This window comes from Temnothorax nylanderi, unplaced genomic scaffold, assembly GCF_030848795.1.
Source record: "Temnothorax nylanderi isolate EJ_2023f unplaced genomic scaffold, tnyl_v1.0 TNYL_tig0132_pilon, whole genome shotgun sequence".
NCBI lineage: Eukaryota > Metazoa > Arthropoda > Insecta > Hymenoptera > Formicidae > Temnothorax > Temnothorax nylanderi.
The window spans coordinates 350,057-368,484 of NW_027249194.1; the positions used below are offsets into that span (position 1 = coordinate 350,057).

Genomic DNA, 18,428 nt, shown 5'->3' on the forward strand with positions numbered 1-18,428 from the left:
AATAAGACTTAAAAATCCGACTATCCGTACGCAACGATCCTATAAATTACGGGACTTTATGAAACGACGCGGTTAATGAGCTCGTTAAGACCGGGACATTATTAATTTCGAACAGCACCGGGGCAAGTCGCGCAAGCCACAAAGACAAGACACAGAAATTCCCGCGGCGCGATCGCACTCGACAATAATTTCTCACGGAATTGCACGGATCGCCGCTGCGTATGCATTATTTGGTACAACGGTCGACCCACGCACTACTCTTTTGCCACCCGATATATACGAGCCATTGTCTCGGGACTCGTTATGGCTGTGCGATGTTGAAATTACGGGCGGATCCTTAGCGTTGCTGCGCGCACGATGCCCCTTTCAAGAGGGCCCGGTATTATTTGCTAATACCCTCGAACGCGAACGGACGGACGACTCTCACCGCGCCAGCAATCATCAGCGCGTAATTAAAAATGAAACATGGAAAATCCAAGCAACGCCATTCCGTTCGCGGCGTTCGCGAAATTCTCGTTATTTAGCGCATTTTCGAACAGTACGATTCACTCGTATGTGAGTTAATTACCGGTGCAACAATCCTGCCAGGAAATTAGCTTGTCATCGTAAATTATGGTGGAGCGTAGATAAAGTTTGCATGCAAACTGAACGGCGCAGGATGTGGTAAAAACGGCAGGAAGCAGTTTGCAAATTGGAATTTTTAGAAGCGCGCCCGCCGCGCCTTATCTAATTTGGTATATTTATACACAATTTATATATCGTTATATATCACGCGTGTGTGAAACGTGGTAAGTCATTATCGGTCTTTTCAGCGAAAAGATCGATTTTTAAAATCCGCAAAATGTTTTTGGCGTTGAATTTGATTTATGCGAGATTTTTGTTTCATATTTTTACATGCGGAAAAATAACGCGGCGCGGCGTCTCGCGAGAGTGCGATATATCTATAGATGTACATCGCACGTGTGTAGTGAGAAATTGGTCGCCACACGCGTGCAGCAGCGAATGGGTAACAATTGCAGATGTCGTGTGATTCACGTGCCTCGCGTCATTAACGGCTGCTGCACAACAATGCACGGCACGACAATTGTCCGCAAATAGATATCGGTGTATCGTATCTAAAATCGTGTCTAAAATCATATACACACATATATTACGCGCGAAAAAGCTCTGTGTGGCCATAGAACACTATTTGATGAATTTTTATTAAGGGGATCCTAAAGTCGTCCGTTTTTACTGTGCAGATTATATAAAAATTCTACAGTTTGTTGTCACAAAATGAGAACACTGTGAAACGTGGATTACATGAAGAAATAATATAGAGTCCTCAGAATCAGGCTTAGACTAATATAAAAGATTAGTGTGAAAAACATAAAAGTGAATTAAAAGTGAATGCGATGCCCGCACAGAAGAGTATTAGAATACATGATTCCCTGTGGGGTGCATTAGTGCATAATACTTCAACTTTAGAAACCGATTTTTAATCTGTAAACCCAATAAAAAAATAAGTTTGTCTTAAAAAAGTTACGTTTGATCGGTAAAACAGACGATTTAAGGCTATAGTGTAAAGCGAACGCGATTCGATACATATACATATTTATATTTTGTTTACCATGACATCTGAACATTATTGTGATCTTGAATCACAAATCCCGTTAAGATGAGGTGTACGATGAGCAATGTTCAATTAGATAGACTGATAGACATAGAGAGTCACACGTGAAGAGATTGGAGTCATTTACATAATATCACGTTTTATTTTTACGTGCACGTGCACGAATATATATCGCGTTGCCCTCGCTTCATTTAATCCGATGGCAGTTACGAGATTAGCGCTTCGCGAGGAGGGACGGACGAGTCCTCATCGATGCATAAGTGAAATATGAAACGTTACAAGGCTTTACACAGTCGATTCATTAAGGATAATGCATTACGTACGCGGCACCGTGGCGGAGCAGCACATTACCGACATTTCTATGCAGAGAGAAAGGTATCGCCGTCGACATAAATCTCGGTGCAAAGCACATGCATAAGCATGTATCCGCGCGCGCATAATCGCGTGGCGCGCAAGAAAGCACTCTCCACGCCTTTCTTCTTCGGGTTCTCTCTTTCTGCCTTTAACGATCGTGGACGTCGACCGCGTGTCGTGCAAAACGCGGTGTGTAACAGCAGCGTGTTTCAGCACATCCGCCTGGGGATATTCCATAAACAATATTCAACTTCGAGCGGCCGGCCGGGTCCCGAGGTAGTAGAAGCCCGTGAAATTGATTTCATCATCCGGTGGCGTTTTAACCAATCATTTAGGACAGAATAGAAGGTAGAAATATGAGATGTCCGTGTTGTGAGATATTACGAGGCATCTAATTTTTTAACCATAATTTAGAGATCTGCGTGAAATCAAAAGAACGCTTTGCATTTATTCGTACCTGAAGTTTAATTTCTTTGAATGTTTATAATCTGAAAACTACGTCAATGTCTTGACATATTTGTTAAAGAGAAATTAATTCTAATCTGGAGAGAAAGAATCTACACGTGCGAGAAAATGCGAAGAGCACGGAACATCCTATAAATAAATATATATATATATATATATATATATATATATCTGTACGTATATCTGTATATCCAGAGATAAGGTACTGCAAGCTAAACGTAGAAGTTTACGAATCCCTTTGCGTCGGCAGATATAGTACCGTGTTGTACTTGAAATCCGAAGTTTCGGGATGCTCGCTGCATCTGTTTCACAGTTTCTACTAGTCAGGATATTCGCATGACAGAATTTAACGTCGCGAGCGACGCAACGGCGGCCGCTGTTTATCTTTCCGGAGCAAAATTGCGTTCTACCGAGAATATATATTTCGGTTCGTCCGCGGTTCTTTGTGGAGAGAACGTACTAATCGTGCATTAATTAACGAGCGCGTTAACTGAGAGATTCGGCATGAGCAAATAGGAATACAGGGCCGCTCTCTCAGCTAGTTTATAATCTAAACACGCGGCAGTGGGGATAATTATAAGACGTTACGTATCGCAATTAAAATTACGAATAATAATAAAGAAATTATTTATTTCAGTAAAACGTGTGCAAACGTGTGCAATACAACAAAAATGTAGCATCTATTTGTAATTACCCAAAATAAATAAATTAGTATCTACTATAATGAAACGAATATTGCAGTTTAATTAATGTTAATTTAATGTCAGCTAAAACGACTCACAAAAGTATTAAATACATTTCTTTTTCAATTGCTCTCACGCAATTTCGCATAACAATCAACATTTCTTTATTATCAGGAATATTTTATAAGAATTCCAAAAGTGTAATTTATTAGCCGCAATAAAATTCTCTTTCTCAAATGTTCAGATAAATACGTGACAAGTTGCTATAGACATTTATCATAGGTATTCCGTTTATATGTTACTAAATTGCAAAACAATGAAGCAGGATTAACTTCCGAGACGCGAACTTGAGCGATTAACAACGGTGAATATCACTGATACTCCCGTGCAGTTTACGAGTTTACGAATCCTGTCTACAAGCCAAGTCGCTATCTTGAACAGACTCGGAATTGCAATCGACCGAATCGCCCGAGGAAGCGCGTCTACCTACCTACGATAGGGTCAATAAAACGTCTCGTTAATACCAAGGAAACACGTACGTCCCCGACGACTTTGACAGTAATAACTGACATAAACGCGCGAGTATCGCACGACGGCGACGACGGTTTAACGACAACTCCACCGAAGGGACGGACGACGACGCGATGCTTTCGTTGAGTTACGGGTCCGCCCTAATTACCTGATTTAATTATCGCGACGGAATTATCGGGCCGTCCGCGTCTCACGCTCGGAACAATCTCGACACCCGTCGCGCTTGCCGACATCGAGCTGCGGCGATGAATGATCGCGTCAGCGATCGATCAATTTACGATTTCTCCGCCTTTCCCTGCCCTTTTCTTACACTCAGCTCAGCTCGCGCGTTCCTCGTCTTCCCCCTCGGGTCTTCAGCTGCGATCACTATCGCGCTTCCATTGTCTAAATAATCGGCGATCCGTAAGAGCGAACGGTCGTGTCGACATGTTACGTGCACGATCGACGATTTAGCATCGCTCGTCAGACGTTGAAAGATGACGCCAGCTCGGAGTGACGGCGATATCGACGGGTTATATCTGTCGTTTGAGCCAGCACTGCGAAATATATATCGTCTACCATTTTTAACTCATTACTATTATTACCTATTATACATTCGAATAGCGCGTAACTATTACGATCTGGCTCTGAATCTACTGAATAAATATTGATGATTTATATTAATAGATACGAACTCTAAAAGCAGTTATATTTTTCATTTTTTACTGATTATGATTAAGATTACAGAAAAGTAGTCGCGTATGAAATCATGATAATACTAGGGATCCGCAAGAAACATCGATATCAAGCAATTATCGATGGTTAAGTACTTATGGACGAATCGATGTTTTGCCATCGATGCAACGTCTTACGTTCTTTGAGATTTTTATCTTTACACATTTAGTTCACTAACTGGTTTTGTCTTTGACTATATGTATAAGAGTATGGACTGCCAGTAGGCTGCATATCCTATAGAAAAATCAAGCGAGAAGTGTTCCCAAGTGTAACGGCTTTTGGTCAATCACAATCCGCGTAAAAATCAAATCAGCTATCTTTACCAAATTCTGTTATACATTATTAAACTATAAACTATATATAATAAATATTAATAATATGCTTATATAAATACAGCTTATCTATTATCGTTATCGTTTATTAATATTTCTATAGGTATTAATAGCTCTTGCGATATACACCTATATACAGTTATGTACAAAATAATAGCACCGGCTGAAAAAAATAAAGAAATTCTAAATTTTAACAAAATTCAATTTTTTCATTGTTATCTCTTTGTAATAATGAGATGTTATGTTTTATGTTTCTATTAATTGATGTATTCATTTAATAAATAAAATTAAGTAATTTTCTGTTGATTAATTTTAAAATTTGGAATTTTCTTCATTTTTTCAGCCGATACTATTATTTTGCACCTAACTGTATATAAATAAAATAATTTTATTTTGAGACTAATTTCTCACATCACATCTAAAAAGGCTTATGGTTTTATTTCTCGGGTTTATTTATGTAGCGCGTGCTACTACAATCTTCTATATAGCATTAACTAGGCATAATTTAATTTTTTAAATAATCAACACAAGTGCACCTACTCTTTAGTTCTTGACAACCAGCGTGTTAGCTACTAAGCTTTACTGCTCTTCAGTTATTAGAATATTAAGCATAGATACTACATATAATACTATTAATATAAATTTCGTATTATAGTCATTACATTTTAGAGATCTGCAAAAAACATCGATGTTATAGAATCAATATTTATCGAGTATCGATGTCAATCTTATCAATGCGGAACCTTAGATAATACTGGACAGGCAATGATAAAATGAATTGCTTCGTAAAATATCAGTGTTGCGATCAGATTTGATTCAAGAGCGCGACAGAGTCGTACAAGATCGTTACGTTCTTAAACTTCAAGTTGGAGCAAAAGATGAAGACGCAATGTGCATAAAGAAATCTGTCGTATTTAAATACATAGGCGAGCAAGTAGCTGTTGGCAGGCGGCGGTAACAGGAACAGGAGCATTTATTCCGCCGGCATGTGGCGGACGTGTGGCGTTTATCGCGTCGCATTAAAGATCGATCGTGCGATAGGTATAAGGTGGCTTCTTCGAGGAAGGATAAAAGTGCAAACGCGCTCGCGCTCCACTTAGAATGCAAAGTAGCGCGCGCGTTTGTTAATGGACGGCGAGGGGTGGCGAACGCTGTCCCGTGGAACACCGAGCTAGTTTCGGTCAATGCGAAATCAATCCGCATTATCGGCAACCATTTATCGACGTCGCTCGATACCTTTTTTTTCTCCTCACTGCGCGATCGCCGATGCCGATCATCAATTTGCTCGGCGAAGGCGCGGCGCGAATTGCAGACGCGCGAGGTATACACGCCGCGCCGCGTCGCGCCGTGCAGGAGTTGCAGCGAACACTTGGAGGCGACGGTGAGTCACGCAATGTGACATTTGACCCCCACCAATGCGCCGCCGCGCCGGTCGCCGGTCGCCGGTCGCCGGTCGCCGGTCGCTGCCGCGTGGTGCATCCAGCGGTTCTCAGACGAGAGGGTAACAACACAATAGAAGCTGATTCTGTCCGATCGTATTTTCTTGCAATAGCAATATCTCGACCAATCTCGGCGAGACGCCGATCTTATTTTTAAGTTTAACGGGCGATTAAATTGAAGAGCGTAATCCCCATAAATTAAACTTTGCTGTCGCGAATGAACAACTGGATCTAATTCCATCAAAGACATTTTCAAATTGATCTTATTTTAATGTAATCATTATTTGAGACTTAGGTACCGATCTATCTAGCATTGCAAATTGAATTCTAGATGAATAACAAATTTATTCAGCAAAGTAATGAATATTCATTTAGTTTCGGCTAGTTTGAATTCGTCAGTGCACATTGGGCTTGATCTCGTTTGTAGGTAGAACGTTAGACAGTAACTAAAAATACGACGCATGACAGTGACAGGACAGACGGTTCAATCGGATCGTCATGGTGGCTGTCAACCTCCGTTAACTCTCTTCCTGTTCTCTTCCTGTTCTCTTACGACTTTTCGTTGCTTCTACTAGGAGACACGAAACTTAATGACCTCGCGCGTTGGCCAACCGCCAAGAGCCAACCAGAACCAAAATTGTGCCTTTCCGCTACCAGTTGGTATCTTTTCCGTCTACTTCATATACGACATCATGCACGTGCGATCATTGAAGATTCATTTTATTTTATATCGATTACAGTATTATCGAAGTTGTACAGCACGATCGAATACTCTTGAAAAGTGGAGCGTCACATCCGATAATGTTACCCGCTATTTGTCCAAGTATAGATCAATCAATAATAGCAACTCTTTCTAATCGAATTATGATGAGAGAGATACAAGATTGCTGACTGACTAAAAAAAACCGACTTTACAAAATAGAAGTAAATTTGCACGCAGCATGCATATATGTATGTGTATAGATGTATAGAAAACCACTGCACCGGGATGACCACAAGTGCAAAATAAATGGAGCAAGTCAAAGCGAGTGGAAGCGAACGAGTTTTTAATTTCGGGTCGATACACCCTCCAATTCTAACCGTTGCAGTATCATTATTGGACAGCATTGAGATTGCACCGTCTATCTGCGCTCGCCTCGGTATACTCGCAGAATTTTCGAACATCGAGACGGAGAGAGAATGGTGGTGAAAAAAAAGAGGAAGCGCAAAGAGAAACACTTCACATAATAACCATGCGGCCCGTGTAAATTACGGGGAATCCGCCCCTGAGATTATTCTCGTTTCCCGGTTACGCGTGAGAGAATCAAGAATTGTCGTCATCATCGTCGTCGTCGTCGTCGTCGTCGTCGTCGTCGTCGTCGTCGTCGTCGTCGTCGTTGCTGTGTCGTTGTCGTATCGTGGTATATATTACGCAATCGTATTGGGCGCCTTGGATGCGCGCATGTGTACCGTACAACCAGTCAGCCAACTAACCAACCTACCTATCTACCTACCTACCTATCTACCTACCTACCTACCTACCTATCTACCTACCTACCTACCTACCTACCTACCTAGCTAAAGGATCATAAGCGGAGGAACGAGAGAGGAGGCGGGCTTCCGAAGCCTCGGAACCATTTCCACGAAGTGGATTCTAATTACGGCTGTGGATGATACCCGTTTTCCCTGCGTTCACACAACCCCATCTCCCGATTCTTCTCTTCAACCCCTCGTTTCCTCTCTTCGTCTCTCATTCGATCCCTACCCGGAGAATCTCCGCATCGAGAACCGAATCTCCAGCTCTCTTTCTCTCGTTTTTTAATCTCTCTCTCTCTCTCTCTCTCTCTCTCTCTCTCTCTCTCTCTCTCTCTCTCTGTTTATTCCTCTCTCCTCTTCCTCGTTTCGTCCACCTTCTTTCGACACGAGCTCGTCGGATGGATCGAGCTCCGGTCGATTTTATTTTTTTTCGCTATCCTACGGCGCGCGCTATAGGCGGCGGCGACCTCGCTAGAAAATCTAATTTCGCGTCTGCTTTCTTTCCGCTTCCAACGATTTTTCTTCGTTTTGCGTGTCGCGCGGTCAGTCGACACACGGAAGACCGATAGACGGCTCTGAAATCCACGATAGGATGAAAAGCCAGCCAAATGCACGTCGAGTGTCCAAGTTCGAGGATGCTGAAACATTCGCGCAAAGCGGCTAATCAATGATAAAAAATTTGCAAACTGATTTCATAATATCCGAAAGTTAAATAGTAATTTTTAATAGCGCTGTATAATAAAATCATTAAAGTACTAATTGATGCTAATTTCAAATAATTTTTATTATAGTTTTGTGCACAAGTTATATTATATCCTACTTCAAAGATCATAATTCTTAGAATTAACTAAAATCTTCTCTAGCTTTTTTGCATTCAGCATTCTTTATCATTCTTTAGATAACAATGTTATTGCTTAATCGCTTAATGTATGATATTGCAACAAATAGCGAGGATTATTCCTTTCAATCAGATCACCTTTCAAGCACTTTTCTTGTTTCTTGCGTTTGAAATTTAGTCTTTCTGGCTTAGGTCTATATTTCAATTGCTCAGTTATACATGCACGGTTAATGATACCTGGTTTCGGCCATCGATCACCGTCGTACATGAAAACTTTGTCCGTCCGGTTGATTAATTCTTCAAATTACCAGCGAAACCGGCTCGTTTACGCGTGTCTACCTCTCGGGTACGGGGTAATCCGTGGTGAGGCACTCGGACCACAAGATGAGGATATAGGGCGAAACACGAGAGAGATGGGGAGAAGCAGGAGGTTCTTGCAGCTATACAGCTGGGAGATTTATTCGCGAGTTTATCCGTTTTCACGTCGCCACCGAGTGGATACGAGATGAGCACGGAGCGAGATAGAGCGAGAAACAGTGAGAGACGAAGATGGAGAGGATACACGGTTAGGAAGACGGGGGTGCTTGCGGGTTGAACGTCCTCGGCATCGAATATAAATAGCGTCCCGACGTCCGACGTCCGACGTCCGACGTCCGTCCACCTCCTTCTCCACTTCCTCGTGGTTCTTCGTCTTCTCCTAAGTCTACTTTTTGCTTACTTGACCTGGCTGGTCAACCCTCGCGCGCGACGTTGACATCTTGACTTGAAACCTCGCTGATCATTTCAGTCTGCGTTATTTCTGTTAACGGAATATTATAGATAATAATAAGCTAGATTCTCTATTGATATCATCAGGGTATTTTATAGTAGGAAGATGCTCGTAAAATTCGTTATATGCAGCTTTACTTATTTTGACACAAAAATATATAATATAATTTGATAATACTTGCCTGTGACTACGATGCTTGAAATACATAATAATTATGATATCAGTGATATTAATGGTAGGAATGCTATTTTTAGCACATCTTGTATTTCCTAAACATTAATGATTGATATACGTATAATATATGTGGGATAGAATAGCGTTATTTTCACGGATTATCCGTCCGAGTTCAGGAATATGTATATTATACCTGAATACGGGAAGCACAGGTTGCGTTGATGAACTTTCCAAGTGGGCGACTTAAGCCCCGCGCCAAGCCGAGGCAGCGAGTCGGCGAATTATCGCCGCGGAAGCAGAAGCAACTTGTCTGGTATGCCAAAATCGATAAAGCGCATCCACCTGCTCTCTCTCGCTCGCCATCGTCATTGCCGTCGCTGCCGTTGATCCACCTCGGAAATTCGTTCAACGGAAACGAGATGCGAGTAGGAGAATTTATTAAAATTTTAAGGTCGCTCTCGAGAACGTTTCGCATCGTCGTTACTAGCCGGTTGATCGTGCGGGGATACACGGTGGCCGCGTTTCTTTTTTCTCCGGAGGGCACCGGAGAACGCGGGGAATAAACGCTGGATCGACATGTCGTCGCGGCGACGATAAACGTGACGAGCGTCTAGCACGAAAGGTCGCGTGTGTGTCTATCCTGGAGATCGCGAACTGGGTTAACCGGTTTAGAATCCTTCTTACCCCTATAATGGCCGGGGTAATCGGAATTAAACCTGGAATTAGCATCCACCGGCTGAACGCGATGGAGCCGCCGCCGCCCGCGCCGCCGCGCGCCGCGGTGGAGGAGTGCGCGGATGTTCATGAATACTTCAGTTCCGTTTTTCGTTTAGCACCTGCTCGTCGAGCAACGTTAATTTTATCCGATAGTAACACGGGGAATACTCGCGGTTCTCAGCGGTATCTCAGAATCTCCAATACCCAATTAAAAGATTATTTGGAGAATATTAGTCAATTTTCTTGTCTAAAAGGAATTTCTCAAGGAACATTAATTTTGATATTCGACTTCAAATATCTTAATAAGTAAATTTTGAATTAAAATTTTGTGAAAGAATAATGCTTTCTTCTTTAACTGAACTACATGTATTGACGAAAATGATCAAAACAATATTTATTAATTCTTTATTATCAAACCTACCTGAACTAACAAAGTTTCATTATTTTTTATTTGCACACATTTTTTCCCGAAAAGATTTCTTTCTTCAGAATTTTATAATTTTTACTATTATACAGCTTGTAATCGTTGTCTTAACAATGCTTTTTTAATGGAACAATGATCGTTTATTTTAATCTGACCTTAGTGGTTGAAAAAATAGTTGGTATAGGTTCAAAACGTTCAGTGCATGCAGTACTATATACCTATTCCTATTTCAAAAATAAATCTGGCGCGATAAGCTAATGGAAATTAAAAGAAGATAGAATTGCTGTTCTCCACGAGGGCTCGCGGTTCTCAGCGGTGACAGATGAAACGTATCCAACTTGGTTGCTCCACATCCGAACACGGAGAATTTCCCGTCAGTGGACGAGAAGGGAGCGCCTCAAGTACGAGAGCTAATTGAATCGGACCGATAATCGCGCCAGGCGTTTGACGAGCAAGTCCAGATATTACGTTACGAGTGCTCGAGCCAAGAAAAGAGAGCCGGCAACAGAGCGGCACCTTGACCTCGCATGAGTCTCCCTCTCCCTCTTCTTCTTCTTCTTCTTTTCCTTTTTCTCCTTCTTCTTCTCCTCCTTCTTCTCCTCTTCTCTCTTTTCTTTCTTCTTCTAAAGCGCCGCGACTTGGAGGTGAAACCAAAAAAGCCGAACAAGTTTCTCTGTCTCTTACGCTCTTTAAATAGTCTCAGAAGGAGCAATAGGGTTATTGTAATCGTTTAGTGGAAATCAGGGTCTGCGATTGTGATCTTCAAACCTTGAAAACACACCAATTCCTATCATTTTATCGAGAAAATCCGTAAAGAAATTTGAAAACAAGGCTCGTTGTGAACTTTATTACGCCATTGAGTATAAAGGATTAACGTGAAGAGAGCAAAGAAGCTTCGATCTTCTCTTTCGCGCTCTTCCCTATTTCTCATCTGTTTCCAAAGATACATGGCTGTGAAATAGAGAAAGAGGCACGATTGCTTTTTTTCTTTCCAATAATGTTTTTCTCCCTTTTCCTACATCCGTCGTTTTCTTTTTGATTCGACTCCGCTTGAATTGCCGACGAACAACAGATTGAGGTTCTCAACTCCAAGGCTGAAGTGCACATTATCGCTCTAAATCACGAATTTCGCACGTTAAGTGCAAAATAAGGAAAAATAAATCAGGACCCAATTCTTTGTAATGCTTGTTTTTTGTTATATTTTTGAGAAACGTAATAAGGTAATAAAATATATAATAATTAATATAATATGATATTTAATTAGAAAAATGTAAACGAATTCTATACATATAACAAATTTTCCGTTCTACGATACTGCAAGATTGCTGGATTGCAGTAATTATTCATATACTTAAAATGGCTCTGTTTAATTTATTACAAGTTCCAATGTGTACATATATTGTATACATACGTCTACATACGTACGAATACTACGAATATCTCGGTCGACGAAGAGTTAAAAGGGAAGCGACACCAACGCGGCTGAATCACTGATCCGTCGGCTAATTGACGGATCATTATCGAAATCCAGACGAAAGACGAGGACGATATTGTCGGGTCTGCGGAATTGCCCCTGGTAGATTGCATGTACGTCGTTCGAGGCCATGGTGCGCGACATATACACGAGGTCGGCGACGCGGAGGGATGGTGCGATGGAAGAAAGAGACAGGGTTGGCGAACGTAGTGGTAAGAGAGACCGGGTGGGCGAGGGAGGATGGAAAGGATATGAGGGAGCTGCCGGTTCAGCTGCATTAATTAAACTAGCGGAGGACAATGAGCCTGTCTGCCGGCTCGCTTGCCTCGTCGTGTAATTCACGCCTCTCACGGAAGAGGAGAGGCGCCCTTCGACTTTGCTTTCCAGTTTGAACCTACGGCCCTTAATTGCCTACTACGCCCTTTCGCTTCTCTCTCTCTCTCTCCCTCTCTCTGTTTCTCTCTTTCTTTTTCTCTCCATGATTCTTCGTATATGAACGCGCGTCCTTGCTTCAACGCTCGCAAAGACTGCGAAAGCGCAAAACGGCCTGGCGACATTCGAGAAGAGCTTCGTAGTTTTATTGAATTATTACATCTCGCCATGAATTGAATACTGCCATTTCCAAAGTTAGAAACTCGCATTACTAGTCAATAGTTTCAATGCATTTATCGTATCTGCCGGAAGACTGGAAAATTATCATGATTTTGAACAGTGGATAAGTTTTTTTTTCCCCATTTTAAACGAGCAAGTTTTTAAAATCAGAGAACACTGCTTAACAAGAAAAATATGAAAAGTACGTATAATATAATAAATATCCTAAGAGAAGAATTTACGTTTAAATTAAGCAAGGACGCCGCGAATAACACCGCAATAAGATACAAGTGAATAAGACGTCACCTTTCATGGTTGCACACGCAACCTTCATAACGCAGTCAGGACGATCGGCTACAAATTGAAGACGCTAATTTACACACGGTTCGGCGCTCAGGCCTCTGCCTTGGCACCTATTGCCGCCTCTATAGTCATCGTCGTCGTTATAGTCGTCGCCGTCGTCCCAGCGTGTTGCTTATTAACTCGCTCAAGTTTGCCAGCCGAGCTGCAACGGCTAACAAGGTGAACAATGTTTGGCAATTATCTCGGTTAAATGATCCTCCTGAGATGCGGCTGCGGCATGCTACCGCCAGGATTGCCTAGCTGTGTGTTACCTAAAACATCCGCGAGTAGCATATATTGTAACTGAAGAAGCATTTCCGTTTCGATTCAATTTCCTCGAATCAGGGTGCGTGTGGGAACGTAAGATATAGTCGAGTGTTAAGCTAATATACGATCGCGTTCGCCGAGATTAATAGCGAGAATAATAGTCTTTGAAACATAAACTGGGATTTAAATCGATGTAATTTAGAAGAATATATTATGCATGGAACAAAATTGTGTATTTAAAAATCTTAATCCGTATTTATAATCGCAAGCAGCTTTTACCTTATCAGAATTTTATTTACTTGTCAAAATCTCAGTTTTTTTCTGCTTCTATAAGATTTGCAACAACATCAACATCAACATCAACATTCTCATCAAATCTGTGATGGTTATATCTCGTGTGTGTATATATATATATATATATATTTTTTTTTATTTAGATGTTTAAGATTTCAAGTTATTTTACGCATTTAGGACAAACATTCTATCTTGCTCTTGCTTTTCTGGATTATATACATTCGCTGTTTTTGCATTCTTGCTGCATATTCGAGACAATGAGTTCGCTCACCCTCAGTCAAGTGTTGCAGAAGATCAGCGCTCGCGTTCATTGAAGCGCGAACTTTATTGATTCTTGCTGCATCTCAAAATAATCTATCTGGAATTAACTATTCGTTAGCATGACCGACGGAAATGTTACGTTACGTAAGAAATTACGGTAATAATCGTAGCATAAAATAGTGATCGTGCTTGCGTATCGCGTATCGTTAACTCGCGCAACGCGATCGCTTCGCCGCTCACTCTCCAATTTGCGAAAAAGAAAGAAAATGAGACACGGCTCGTTTTTAGACGCGTGAGAAACTCGGCACGTTAAGAAATCTATATGACTAGGTGAATCGAATTGATATAATTTTGAATTAGAAAGAAATATCTGAGATTAAACGCGGTAATAATTTTGTTGAGTTAGAACTAGTTTTCAGTACTGTAAAATTTTTGAGAAAATGCTTTGGTAAACAACAGAAATATATGTATATAGAAATTATTTCTCCACGCGTTTATAATATTGGGATCAGAGTTCTTTGAAACGGAACAATTTCAGTCTCTGCTATAGGTATATGAAAATAATTTCCACAACAATAAAAAAAAGTTGGCGATTGCAGGCATAAAGTGCATTTTTCTATATATTATGACAAAATCTCAGCAAAGGCACGATGAAATTAGGTATACGGGTCTTAATATCTGAGGCTTAAGAGAGAGGAGAAGACTCACAATCGGACGAAGCCGATTATCGGGAGCGTTTATGTCACTTGGTTCGTAACTCCTTCTTCCCTCCCCTTCCCGCGCATACGCGACTTTACGAAGTCTGGCCGGCGGTGCCGTCACGTTTCCTGTTTTCTTCGCGAGTATCGCCGGCGCGTAATATGCACCCGCGTAATTACGCGAATTATACCGCGTATCGACTTTCATATCGGCAGACTGCGCGCCTTCTCTCTCTTCCTCCCGCCCGTCCAGCCGCCTGCCTATCCGCGCGCAACGCTGGGAGACGTATAGCCACGAAACGGCGATCTTATGCAAATCGATTAACGGTGCATCCACGCGCTCTTTTGCCCCCCTCTCGAGGCAGTAAGGCCCGATATTGGCTGATAAATATTCACCGTGCCCCTCTATATACGGCTTCCCGTCGATTCGTCCCTTCCTCTCCCGTCCCTTTCGGTGGATACATCGTTGCTCGAGGGTCGTTAAAATAATGAACTTCTTAATAAGACGAAATTCTTCGTCCGTTGCACCGTGCCGGCGATATTGCTAGCTTGATAATTCTGTCTGTATTTTTCCATAAAATATGCAACTGCTTGATGAGATCGAGATATCATCACAATTCACTTCCAAAATGTTACTATTTTTTATATAGGTTATATCTATGATACTTTTATTTTGTGCTGGAAGCAAACAATTTATCAACTTTATATATTCTGTTATCCGTTTATATATATTCTGTATTTGGCTGTAATTGAGAGTCGATAATACGTCTGAACTTGATATACATTTCGCGTAAACATAAAAAATCGTGTTATTGTACCATTATGAAAGATTGATTCGATGTCTTTCGTAAAGAAGTTTTTACAAAAATTGATCGCGAAAGTGCATCGATCTGTACTGTAAGGAACCGATCTCTATAGGACCCGATCTCTAGGACCATTTCGTTGTACGAAACTAAACAACAATCTTCGCGGGATCCTACCGGACGATAATCTGCCGCCGCTCGTGAATCGTGATCCGAATCGACGAGAGGTGCCGCCGGCAGCCGCTTTGTCATGCCTCTTGATCGTTTTTTCCCTTTTTCCCCGGTGCATCGACACCAGACCAGAATGACGTAAAACGGATGGGAGGGAAGGTCGGAAGAAAAGAAGCGAGGAGAGAGAAAGAGATGCGGGAACCGGTTGTTGGCCTCACCGGCAGCTGTCTTGTCGACGAATGCGAAGAGCGGGAGAAGAGCGAAGAAACGCTACACGCTCGATCGACGGCTTCTATACGGACTCGCCGAACTAGCTTCTGAAAACGAGGAGGAGAGTTTCGATACTCTCGAGCATGGAGAGAGGCAGGAGAGAGAGGCAGAAAAGGAGAGAGAGCACAGCTCCTTCGCTTTTGTTCTTGTTCTATTCCTGCCTTAGTTGTATTATCCTCGAGTTTCTCCTCATTGTCACTCGTTGCATCGGAAACTGTAAATCAACACCGTGGATAATGTTTCTCCCACGGGACCGAAGAGAATCAGCTGTTCGGCTGCTGGCTTGACAGCGACGGAAACTCAAGGATGAAGGCTGAAGGAGGTGGATGGAAGGAAGACGAGTCAACTTGATTACCTCGACGGTAACAGATCGCGAAATTATCGATCGGGTGTTGTGTGAATCTCGCAGCCAAGGAGAAACTACCGATGAAGAATCAATTCTAACGCTTTCCAGTTAATTATTGGATAATAATTTCTATGAATAATAGATGCGGCAATATGTATGGCCAATCAGTTATTATGTTGATAATATATTTATGTTTTAAATTTAAATAATTGATATGTGAATTTTATGCCGATTGAACGCTTTTTTTCGACGCAAGGGAATGACAAAACTCTAGCGGAGCTTTGGTACAGCTGACAATGAGAATTAGCGAATGAATGAAGTAATCCGCGGGCCAATTTCCCTTAGAATTCCAACTTTGTATTCCAAAGTTTTGCAGCGTTTTACCAACACCTCTCCATTTTGTCGTCGCCTTCATCTTCGATACTCGTCATCTTCATGCTTCCTTGACACTGCCCTCTCAACGATTTCCCTGCTTCTTCGTCACGCTCTTAAGCTCCCCGCTCGCTATTCATCGTCATGTTTGCCTGGCACACAAGAAACCTCAGTATTCGTTTTCTCCGCGTCTTCTCGTCTCAAGTCTCAAGAGCTTATTAAGTACGCCGGCGATGTCCCTGCGGTTTTTGACGGAAGATTGCATTATTCGTCATTAAAATCGTATTAACTCTCGCCGCGACGCGTACACGCGCGGCAGACGCGAGCTAATGCAATTACGCGAACCGCGCGAGGATCCGATATTAATCCTACCGCTCGCGCTCGCTCCAATTCGAGCGCTCCTCGCCAATTATTTTGCGACGGCGCGGGCGATTATTTCGGTGCTAACTTTAATGTAATTTAAGATACGAAGGTAGCGAAATTACATCGCGATTATTTGCGACGCGATCGAGAATAACGATTGTACCTACGTCGTTTACGTTAGCTTTTAACAGATCTCTGAATGCCCTATATTTCGTTATTCCTTAATAAGAACGCGTCGATCGAATTCAAGACTATCTCGACTATCTCTTCTTGCAAAATGTTCTTTATTGTATCCTTTGAAATATTTAGTTTCGAACATTTCTAATTAATTTTTAAATTAAATTGTCAAGGTATTGTCACGTATTCACTCGCATTGTCACTAACTCTGAAGATAACTCACGTATAGTATAGATATTTATTGCTTTTATAACGCAAATTATCGACCTGCCTTGACATCTTTATTGAGAAAAGATTAATGCCAAATGGACTACAAAATTTGCAATAAAAAGGTATTATTGGTGCATTATGTGCAGACAGAGCGCCGTATAATAAATTTTCCAGTTTACGGGCACGTTCGCCGTCGTCACGAAAGTAAATAGCGCGCGTTACATTACGCGGCCCGTAAGTTTCGCGAGTGGTTAGTAATTTTCGCTTTACGTGTGCGCGCTCTCGTTTTCTATACGAATGTCGAATATAATGCGGTTAATGCTCCTTCTTGGTTCCCGGGGACGCGGAGACGGTGAGACCGAGACACGGCTCCCTGTCCTTATTCTCGAAGAGCATTCAATTATTGACTTCAATTCGGAGCCGGCGCATTAGCATAGCCCTGAATAATTCATGGTCGAATGGTTAATCCCGCAGTATGTAAATTAATCCCTCTAATTGCGAGCGACAATACGATGAACGTTGCAGCCCGAGCGCGGCCCAAATCGCGTCCGATTTATGTATATATTCTCGGTTTACTTTTAACGAGATCGCGACATAATTTTCTCGCGTAATCTTTACAAATTATTTTGCTCGTAATTATCGAACGAGCGGCTTGTAAAATGCAAAGCGATAGCCGTCGACAATTATTATCGGTCGAATTATTTCTGTGATTTACCCGCGCAAGCGACAGCGTTGAATATTCATGCCAAAGATTTCGTGGAGTCGACGGTGTCGAATCGTTATTTTTCATGGATCTTCCTGGAAAGATTTCCGCGGGAAATCTTTCGACGGAATTATCCTGTTTAAATTCACTTCGGGAATCTAACGAGCTAATTTCCGTAATTACCGCGCGCTTTCCGCCGGTCGCCTTCGTGCAGCGTGCATTTCGCTCTTAGAGAGCCAAGTCACCGTTTCAATGACCGATGACTGACAATTCCCATGCCACGATTTTTACCCGTGCATAATAGGCAACTCGTCGTCGACCAGGGCGATGCGCGTTCGACGGAAAAAAGCAACCCACGCGTTGATCGTGGAAAAACTTTATCGAGACTCGCTGCTCGGCGAAACTGCTAATTGAAGTGTTTGCGAAAGTGGCTGGCGTTTGTTGCGATTTTTACCATGTTACCTCGCGGGGATCCTGTTCTTTGCAGGGATGCATCCCTCTGATACGTATTGTACGCAT

At 42.0% G+C, this 18,428-nt stretch overlaps 2 protein-coding genes across 7 annotated transcripts in view; one reads left to right on the forward strand and one right to left on the reverse strand.

The window, feature by feature from the left end:
- Window positions 1–18,428, reverse strand: part of LOC139776922 (paired box protein Pax-6) — a 354,486-nt gene that overhangs the window by 278,922 nt on the left and 57,136 nt on the right. The window lies entirely within an intron of this gene.
- Window positions 1–18,428, forward strand: part of Scalloped (TEA domain transcription factor 1 homolog scalloped) — a 164,581-nt gene that overhangs the window by 90,252 nt on the left and 55,901 nt on the right. The window lies entirely within an intron of this gene.